Below are 11512 nucleotides of genomic sequence, written 5' to 3' on the forward strand. Positions count from 1 at the left end.
CTGTCGATATAGTTACTGAGAGTGTTTTGTTAACAGTTAAACGAAATAATAATGTAATAAGTAAAGCGAATGTGTCGATGTAAAAATAGTGTGAATAAAGCTATCAAATCAGAATAGCTAATAGGCTTAAATCCATTTTTCCAAATTAAAACATTTGCTTGTAGGCCTACATATATTTGATTAAAAATTGAGATGAATAGACTTAATTTTGTATGTTCATGTGTTAAAGTATAAAGTAGATCTTGAGGTAGACATAGATCTAAATCTACACTAATCTAGTTGCCTTTTATAGAGTTCATTCTGTGTTGCGCATGCGTGATTTTTTTTCATGAATGAATATAGGCCTATCTCAACACTGCTACGCAGCTTTATTTAGCGAACAGCGAACGAATGTATTAAAAATGCTTTAGAAAAACAAATTTGAATGTTAATTTGATTAAAATATGAAATGAGTGGACAATAATTAGTATGTTTATGTGTTAAAGCATAAAACTATCTTTGCGAAAAGAAGTTTTATTATCTTAGAGTTCAATAAGAGTTTTAGACCTAGGCCTAGGAATAGACTCGGTAGAGAGATGTGTTAATCACTGTTAATGTGTAACCATTTGGTAATGTCTAATGAAAGGATGTTCGTCAGACTTTACCCGCGGCCTTCGGGTCTAAGTTTGTGTTTTTACTAATGTAGTGGATTGGATTTAGATGTATGTTAAACTTAACTAATGATCCTTTCAAGTTTTTTCTCTTTCGCTACGAAAATAAAATTAGGTTTGCAAAAAATGGGATTACCCGAAGCCGATAAATTCATATCTATTACAAACGAAAAGAGCGATAGCTTTGTTAAATGAATGGGATTATAAAGTGAACAATTGAACGAAATAATTTTTAGTACGCGATTCATGAATGAAAATAGATCTAGGCCTATCTCAACTCGGCTTCGCAGCTTTCATAGATGGATGTAGCTTTAAAAACCGAATTTGTTTATTTGATCAAAATATGAAATGAATGGACTTCAATTAATATGTTTATGTGTTAAAGTATAAAACTATCTGTGCGAAGAGAAGTTTTATCATCTTAGAGTTGAATTAGAGTTTTAGATCTAGGGATGGGATTATAAAGTAAACAATTAAACGAATTAATATTTAGTACGCGATTCATTACGGAATTGTCTAATGAAAGAATGTTCGTCAGGAAATCTGTAATCACAGATATAAGGAACTAATTAATGTAAAAAATGCTTTTGAAACACAAAATTGAAGGTTAATTTTATTATATAATGAAATCAATGGATCTTCTTTTGTATTTTCATGTGTCAAAGTAAAAAACTATCTGCGCAAAGTGTATTTCTAAAAATTAGATCTAGGTCTAAATCCTTTCCATCTTTTCTCATGTCAACATTGTAGACATGGCCTAGATTAACACAATACTATAGCTGTAATAGAGTCGGACAACTTTATTTTTTTTTGAGGGTCTTAAGTTTGTTTTAGGGCTACAATACATACACTACGGTCTAAGTTGGTACCCAAGGAACATTCCTGCCTAGTTTTATCAAGATTGGTCAAGCGGTTTTGATGTCTATAAGTAACATACATCCATACATACATACATACACCACACATTCTACTTTATAATATAGATATGAATGTATCGGCATAACGGGTAAACCCATTTTCGCAAACTACTTTTATTTTTATTACAAGAGGTCTCACTTAACATGAAGATAATATTATGAAAAATACGCTACTTGTGCGTCAATTGTCTGTCATTGCAGTATCGGTCCTTGCCCCCAAGTTACTTTATTTTTCTAAATTTGACCTGGCTTTTTTAAATAGGATAAATAATGAACTTTAGATTTCAGAAGTAGGAGAATGCGTTTCTGCAATTAATGTAAGAAATTGCTTTGCTTGTAGGCCTACATATATTTGATTAAAAATTGAGATGAATAGACTTAATTTTGTATGTTCATGTGTTAAAGTATAAAGTAGATCTTGAGGTAGACATAGATCTAAATCTACACTAATCTAGTTGCCTTTTATAGAGTTCATTCTGTGTTGCGCATGCGTGACCTTTTTTCATGAATGAATATAGGCCTATCTCAACACGGCTACGCAGCTTTATTTAGTGAACAGCGAACGAATGTATTAAAAATGCTTTAGAAAAACAAATTTGAATGTTAATTTGATTAAAATATGAAATGAGTGGACAATAATTAGTATGTTTATGTGTTAAAGCATAAAACTATTTTTGCGAAAAGAAGTTTTATTATCTTAGAGTTCAATAAGAGTTTTAGACCTAGGCCTAGACTCAGTAGAGAGATGTGTTAATCACTGTTAATGTGTAACCATTTGGTAATGTTTAATGAAATGATGTTCGCCAGACTTTACCCGCGGCCTTCGGGTCTAAGTTTGTGTTTACTAATCTAGTGGATTGGATTTAGATGTATGTTAAACTTAACTAATGATCCTTTCAAGTTTTTTCTCTTTCGCTACGAAAATAAACTTAGGTTTGCGAAAATGGGATTACCCGAAGCCGATAAATTCATATCTATTACAAACGAAAAGAGCGATAGCTTTAGTAAATGAATGGGATTATAAAGTGAACAATTAAACGAAATAATTTTTAGTACGCGATTCATGAATGAATATAGATCTAGGCCTATCTCAACTCGGCTTCGCAGCTTTCGTAGACGAATGTAGCTTTAGAAAACCAAATTTGAATGTTTATTTGATCAAAATATGAAATGAATGGACTTCCATTAATATGTTTATGTGTTAAAGTATAAAACTATCTGTGCGAAGAGAAGTTTTATCATCTTAGAGTTGATTAGAGTTTTAGATCTAGGGATGGGATTATAAAGTAAACAATTAAACGAATTAATATTTAGTACGCGATTCATTACGGAATTGTCTAATGAAAGAATGCTCGTCAGGAAATCTGTAATCACAGATATAAGGAACTAATTAATGTAAAAAATGCTTTTGAAACACAAAATTGAAGGTTAATTTTATTATATAATGAAATCAATGGATCTTCTTTTGTCTTTTCATGTGTCAAAGTAAAAAACTATCTGCGCAAAGTGTATTTCTTAAAATTAGATCTAGGTCTAAATCCTTTCTATCTTTTCTCACGTCAACATTGTAGACATGGCCTAGATCCATAAAATACTATAGCTGTAATAGAGTCGGACAACTTTATTTTTTTTTTGAGGGTCTTACATTTGTTTTAGGGCTACAATACATTCACTAAGGTCTAAGTTGGTACCCAAGGAACATTCCTGCCAAGTTTTATCAAGATTGGTCAAGCGGTTTTGATGTCTATAAGTAACATACATACATACACCACACATTCTACTTTATAATAGGGCCTATAGACTACACATATGTTACCCGCGACCCGCGGGTCTTTATATGCGCATTACTGTCGATATAGTCACTGAGAGTGTTTTGTAAAAAATTAAACGAAATAATAATGTAATAAGTAAAGCGAATGTGTCAATGTAAAAATAGCTAATAGGCTTAAATCCATTTTTTTTTTAAATTAAAACATTTGCTTTTGAATAATCTAGTGGATTGGATTTAGATGTATGTTAAACGTAGCTAATGATCCTTTCACGTTATTTCTCTTTCGCTACGAAAATAAAATTAGTTTTGCGAAAATGGTTTACCCGAAGTCGATACATTCTTATCTATTAAAAACGAAAAGAGCGATAGCTTTGTTAAATAAATGGGATTATAAAGTGAACAATTAAACGAAATAATTTTTAGTACGCGAGTCATGAATGAATATAGATCTAGGCCTATCTCAACTCGGCTTCGCAGCTTTCGTAAACGAATGTAGCTTTAGAAAACCAAATTTGAATGTTTATTTGATCAAAATATGAAATGAATGGACTTTAATTAATATATTTATGTGTTAAAGTATAAAACTATCTGTGCGAAGAGAAGTTTTATCATCTTAGAGTTGGATTAGAGTTTTAGATCTAGGGATGGGATTATAAAACAAACAATTAAACGAAATAATTTTTAGTACGCGAGTCATGAATGAATATAGATCTAGGCCTATCTCAACTCGGCTTCGCAGCTTTCGTAAACGAATGTAGCTTTAGAAAACCAAATTTGAATGTTTATTTGATCAAAATATGAAATGAATGGACTTTAATTAATATATTTATGTGTTAAAGTATAAAACTATCTGTGCGAAGAGAAGTTTTATCATCTTAGAGTTGGATTAGAGTTTTAGATCTAGGGATGGGATTATAAAGTAAACAATTAAACGAATTAATATTTAGTACGCGATTCATTACGGAATTGTCTAATGAAAGAATGTTCGTCAGGAAATCTGTAGTCACAGATATCAGGAACTAATTTATGTAAAAAATGCTTTTGAAACACAAAATTGAAGGTTAATTTTATTACATAATGAAATCAATGAATCTTCTTTTGTATTTTCACGTGTCAAAGTAAAAAACTATCTGCGCATAGTGTATTTCTTAAAATTAGATCTAGTTCTAAATCCTTTCTATCTTTTCTTATGTCAACATTGTAGACATGGCCTAGATCCATAAAATACTATAGCTGTAATAGAGTCGGACAACTTTATTTTTTTTCAGGGTCTTAAGTTTGTTTTAGGGCTACAATACATACACTACGGTCTAAGTTGGTACCCAAGGAACATTCCTGCCTAGTTTTATCAAGATTGGTCAAGCGGTTTTGATGTCTATAAGTAACATACATCCATACATACATAATCTTCTTTTGTATTTTCACGTGTCAAAGTAAAAAACTATCTGCGCAAAGTGTATTTCTTAAAATTAGATCTAGTTCTAAATCCTTTCTATCTTTTCTTATGTCAACATTGTAGACATGGCCTAGATCCATAAAATACTATAGCTGTAATAGAGTCGGACAACTTTATTTTTTTTCAGGGTCTTAAGTTTGTTTTAGGGCTACAATACATACACTACGGTCTAAGTTGGTACCCAAGGAACATTTCTGCCTAGTTTTATCAAGATTGGTCAAGCGGTTTTGATGTCTATAAGTAACATACATCCATACATACATACCCCTCACATTCTACTTTATAATATAGACTAGACATATGTTACCCGCGACCCGCGGGTCTTTATTTGCGCATTACTGTCGATATAGTCACTGAGAGTGTTTGTAAACAATTAAACGAAATAATAATGTAATAAGTAAAGCGAATGTTTCAATGTAAAAATAGTGTGAATGAAGCTATCAGATCAAAATAGCTAATAGGGGAAAATCCATTTTTTTTAAAATTAAAACATTTGCTTTTGAATAATCTAGTGGATTGGATTTAGATGTATGTTAAACGTAGCTAATGATCCTTTCACGTTATTTCTCTTTCGCTACGAAAATAAAATTAGTTTTGCGAAAATGGTTTTGCGGGTCTTTATTTGCGCATTACTTTCGATATAGTCACTGAGAGTGTTTTGTAAACAATTAAACGAAATAATAATGTACTAAGTAAAGCGAATGTGTCAATGTAAAAATAGTGTGAATGAAGCTATTAAATCAAAATATCTAATAGGCTTAATTAAATCCATTTTTTTTTCAAATTAAAACATTTGCTTGTAGGCCTACATATATTTGATTAAAATTTGAGATGAATAGACTAAATTTTGTATGTTCATGTGTATAAAGTATAAAGTAGATCTTGAGGTAGACGTAGATCTAAATCTACACTAATCTAGAGTTCTGTGCTGCGCATGTGTGAACTTTTTTTCATGAATGAATATAAGCCTATCTCAACACGGCTTCGCAGCTTTAGCGAACAGCGAACGAATGTATTAAAATGCTTTAGAAAAACAAATTTCAATGTTAATTTGATTAAAATATCAAATGAATGGACAATAATTAGTATGTTTATGTGTTAAAGCATAAAACTATCTTTGCGAAAAGAAGTTTTATCTTCTTAGAGTTCAGTAAGAGTTTTAGACCTAGGCCTAGGAATAGACTCAGACCTCAGAAGAGAGATGTGTTAATGTGTAACCATTTGGTAATGTCTAATGAAAGAATGTTCGCCAGGAAATCTGTAGATATCAGGAACTAATTTATGTAAAAAATTGCTTTTGAATAATCTAGTGGATTGGATTTATATATATGTTAAACGTAGCTAATGATCCTTTCACGTTATTTCTCTTTCGCTACGACAATAAAATTAGGTTTGCGAAAATGGGTTTACCCGAAGTCGATACATTCTTATCTATTAAAAACGAAAAGAGCGATAGCTTTGTTAAATGAATGGGATTATAAAGTAACAATAAAACGAAATAATTTTTAGTACGCGATTCATGAATGAATATAGATCTAGGCCTTTAACTCGGCTTCGCAGCTTTCGTAAACGAATGTAGCTTTAGAAAACCAAATTTGAATGTTTATTTGATAAAAATATGAAATGAATGGACTTTAATTAATATGTTTATGTGTTAAAGTATAAAACTATCTGTGGGAAGAGAAGTTTTATCATCTTAGAGTTGAATTAGAGTTTTAGATCTAGGGATGGGATTATAAAGTAAACAATTAAACGAATTAATATTTAGTACGCGATTCATTACTGAATTGTCTAATGAAAGAATGTTCGTCAGGAAATCTGTAATCACAGATATAAGGAACTAATTAATGTAAAAAATGCTTTTGAAACACAAAATTGAAGGTTAATTTTATTATATAATGAAATCAAAAGATCTTCTTTTGTATTTTCATGTGTCAAAGTAAAAAACTATCTGCGCAAAGTGTATTTCTTAAAATTAGATCTAGGTCTAAATCCTTTCTATCTTTTCTCATGTCAACATTGTAGACATGGCCTAGATCCATAAAATATTATAGCTGTAATAGAGTCGGACAACTTTTTTTTTTTTTTTGAGGGTCTTAAGTTTGTTTTAGGGCTACAATACATAAAGGTCTAAGTTGGTACCCAAGGAACATTCCTGCCTAGTTTTATCGAGATTGGTCAAGCGGTTTTGATGTCTATAAGTAACATACATACATACATACATACATACTCCACACATTCTACTTTATAATATAGATATAAGAGATCTAGATCTATAGATAAGTTCGGTTTTTAAAAAATTCGCATTCGAAATTTTAAATACCCATATTTAAGTATTAATATACCCATTGTGGTAGGTCCGAGTTAATCATTTATTAGATCTATTAAAGCATGTCTATATAAAAGATATTATTATTTAAAAAATATATTATTATATAAAAGATATAGTTATGAATATTTACTAAAAAAATTAAACAAATGATTTTTTTTCTTTTGCCAATTAACACACTGGCTCGCAAAAAGGATGACTCCTCAATACTATAAAAGACGATAACTGTATGAGTTGGTTTGGAATTGTATTTTGTAAGACTAACTTTAAAAAAATATCCTTCATGAGAGAGAACGAAAAAAGGTTTGTCAAAAAAAAAGCTGGCTGGACTACGCAAATAATGGACCAGCCTCTCTTTCTTGATATCTTGTTAAGAACATTGGTGACCGGGAAAAGTGGATGGTTTGGTTGCGCGGGACAGATGATAATAATGACATGTACATAAAAAAAGTTCCAGATTTTGTGTAAAATACCCAAATAAGGAAGTACTGGAAACACCTATTTTAACGAAGTGGCCTTAAAAAAAATATTTTGTGACGATCCTGTGACGAACCGTTTTAGCTCACTCAAGGTATCACTCAGGTCTAAGCATTTAATTAATTTATCTACATGCTAGTAATCATCAAATTTACTAATTTAGCCAATCAAGCGCTAAAACACAGCCACCACCCCTCCAATCCAACCCCACCCTCTTTGGCATCGATGTCACATTTTACTATCCCCACCTTGACACGCGCCACACTAGCCTCTTTTGACAAGAGTACACTCCCTCTATCTATCTCGGCAAACATCCTGTGACCCCCTCCCCTTTCCGGGAGCAGCTGGTCACTTCAAAGTGCCCACTTAACTCAACGCAGCGGGCAACGCTGATCGTCTAGCACTAGCCATTCTGTGGCATTTTAAGTCTCGAGAGACGATCGATCTTTTCCCTTTGCAACTTCTTGTGTGACTAAAGAGGCCAATCCTTGATACACAGCTGCGATCGCAGGTTGGGCATATATAATCACCAGGCGCCGTTACATTTTCACCTTCTTTCTGCTTCTGTTGTGTATGACATCTGCAATCCGTGACCCTTCCTTTATGCTCTCTCTCCATGTGGATCTGTCCAGTGCCACCTCTTCTCAGTTGCCAGTGTCGATTTTGAAGAGCTTCATGTCGCGTTTGCATACATCGTATAACGTAAAAGTGGGCGACCAGCGGCTCTCCTGCCTTCTATTAGATCGCCATACAGGATGTCCTGTGGAAGTCGACCTACTGGCATTCTACGAACGTGGCCAAGCCAGCCAAGGCGTCTGCTGCTGATAACAGAGCGGATGTCCTGGCATCCTGCTCTTATCTTGCCACCTTATTTTAAAGATCCGTCATAGGCATCGGAGGTGGAAGACATTCAGCTTTTTTTCCTGCCATGAGTAGGTTGACCATGTTTCACTTCCGTTCAGCAAGGTGCTCAACACACAGGTCCGGTAGACTAGGACTTTAGTACTGCTAGTCAGCAATATGTTGTCCCAGACTCTTTTCTGCAACCGTGACATGGTGGCCATTGCCTTGGCTATCCTGTTGTTTATGTCTTTATCCAGTAGAGTGTTGTTGGATATGATGGAGCCAAGGTAACAAAAATGATCAACAATTTCTAGTGGTTGGCCATTAATGCTTACTTGAGGTGCAGTGTTTGTGTTTTGGACAAGTATCTTAGTCTTGCCTTGACTGATGTTTAAGCCGAACTTCTGGCAAGCAGCAGATAGTTTGTCAACCAGGGACTGTAGCTGAATATCAGAATCAGCCACAATACCTGCATCATCAGCATACAGGATTTCCCTGACGAGTAGCTTCCTAACCTTGGTTTTTGCCCGCAGCCTTGATACATTAAATAGTTTTCCAGAGGATCTTGTATGGAGAAACACACCTTCGTTTATGTCGCTGTACGCATAATGCAGTAGACAGGAGAAGAATATGCCAAACAGAGTAGGTGCGAGCACACATCCCTGCTTGACACCACTGCAAACCTCAAAAGGTGCTGATTGGGATCCATTGAATTTGACAGTACATTAAGTTTCCTCGTGAAAACACTCAATTAACTTCAGTAGTTTGGGAGGGCAACCTATTTTCCTCAGGAGTTTGAAAAGGTCACTTCTGCTGACCATTTAAAGACTTAAGTCAGATCAACAAAAACAATGTAAAGGGGTCTGTCTCTCTCTCTGAATTTCTCCTGCAGTAGTCATAGAGAAGATATCATGTCTATAGTGGATCTACCACTCCTGTATCTGTCCAAGCCATGCGTCCAATGGCTGTGTGAAGCGTCTAGTGTGGTAGCTTGACTTGTTGCCACCGCTGGCTAGCATTTGTGAAAGGGGAGCAATTTCGTAAGTCTCTCTTGCCAGTACATAGCCTCTCATATGCAGTACCTCCTCGTGGTGGCAGATGGAAACTGAGGCTGCGAAGCCTCAGGCTAAACTGCAAGGGTCTCGGAGGAGGTTTGGCCCCAAGATGTGAGGCAGGCATGGCCCGTCGGCGTGCGGACACGCCCTGTTGCCCACAAACCAAACCCCTAGCTATAGGTCAATAGCCGCACTGCCTTGTGTGTGTGTCCCTGTAAGGTCTAAGGCTAAGGGAGTAAACCCTAACAGAAAATCCGATCCTGGAGCCCCGTAGGCGGGGGGACAGTAGTAAGACTACTGCTCTCTGGCAAACTCCTGCAGCCACCTGTCCCCAAATTGTGATGGCTCATATTCCTTTGGACCCGGTCAGTATGGAAGAGAGGCATGTGCTGACGTGTGGGCAGCCCAGCACTCGCAAATTTACCGAACAGGCTTTCCCCCAGCAATGGAGAGGTCACTCCATCTCTGACAGTAATGTCTTTGAAAAAAACACGGAGAGTGGTAGTTTCCGGTGATAAGTTCCTAGCTGATTGGAACGCCAGGGACCACTCTTGACGGTAGGAGGGGCTTTTTAGCCTCACTGGATAGCTACTGCCTGCCTTAAGCCGAGCAGCCCTCGGACAATAAAGTGTTATCCCGCCACAGCTTGTCGCACCACTGGGTGCTTGGTGCTAAGACAAAATAAAAAAGCAAGCTTCTCACCCGCACCTGCAAATACAATCAAAAGAAAACCCTCAACATTAATGCGTTTAGCCAACTGGAACATACGGATAATATGACCTGGCTTCAATACTGACCCTGAACTCGTCACCGACATGCGACAAACAGCTATCATCGACAGAGAACTCAGCAGACTAAACATTGATGTGGCCTGCCTGCAAGAAACCAGACTGGCAGACAGTGTATCTCTTACAGAAAGCAACTATACATTCTACTGGCAAGGAAAACCAGAACAAAGCCCTAGAATACATGGCGTCGGCTTCGCAATAAGAAACAGTCTCGTCCCCAGCATTGCAATGTTTCCCATTGGCAATGAAAGAGTAGAACACATGAAATTTGCATCACCGCAAGGCAAAGTTAATATAATCTGTGCTTACTCACCAACCCTTGCTGCACCAGAAGAGGACAAAGACAGATTCTTTCAAGCTCTAGAGGACGTAATTAAAAGTATTACAAAATCCGAGCACCTCTATATAAATGGAGACTTTAATGCCCGTGTTGGTGATGGAAATGATGCATGGCCAAAATGCTTGGGACCTCATGGTATTGGCAAAATCAATGACAATGGCCAAAGGCTACTCGAGTTCTGTAGCTCTCATGAACTGTGTGTAACAAATACATTCTTCTTTGGCAAGGAACGCCATAATGTTTCTTGGCAGCACCCACGCTCAAAAAGGTGGCACCAGCTTGACCTCTGCATCACCCGAAGGATGGATCTGAAAAGTGTCATCCACACCCGTTCATACTATAGTGCTGACTGCAACTCAGACCATTCACTAGTGCTAAGCAAAATCAAACTACTTCTCAAGAAGGCTTACACTTCCACTCAACCCAGAACTAGGCTAATTAACGTCAACCATGTAGGTGACCCAGAGAAGTGTGCACTCTTTGGCAAGCTCCTGAACAGTTCAATCCCCTCGATAAGTGATGAAGAAGACATCTCTATCAGATGGGAGAAATTAAGAGACGTAATCTACAGTTCGGCAATCACCGCCTTTGGGCCTCAAAAACACAAAAATGTAGACTGGTTTGAGGCGAATCTAGCACATATGGAACCTTGCATCGCGAAAAAGCGATCTGCACACCTCGCTCACAAGACAAAGCCTAATCCAAAATCTTTGGAGGCCTTCAAAAGTGCTAATAAAGAGGCGAAACAAATGGCTAGAAAATGTGCTAACAACTTTTGGAGGGATACCTGCAACAGAATCCAGTACTGGAATGCCTAGATGAGCTTCCGAGCTTTAGTAACCTCAAAAAAGCAATTAACTGCATAAAAATAGAAAATCTCCTGGGA

The sequence above is a fragment of the Biomphalaria glabrata genome, chromosome 10, assembly GCF_947242115.1.
Source record: "Biomphalaria glabrata chromosome 10, xgBioGlab47.1, whole genome shotgun sequence".
NCBI lineage: Eukaryota > Metazoa > Mollusca > Gastropoda > Planorbidae > Biomphalaria > Biomphalaria glabrata.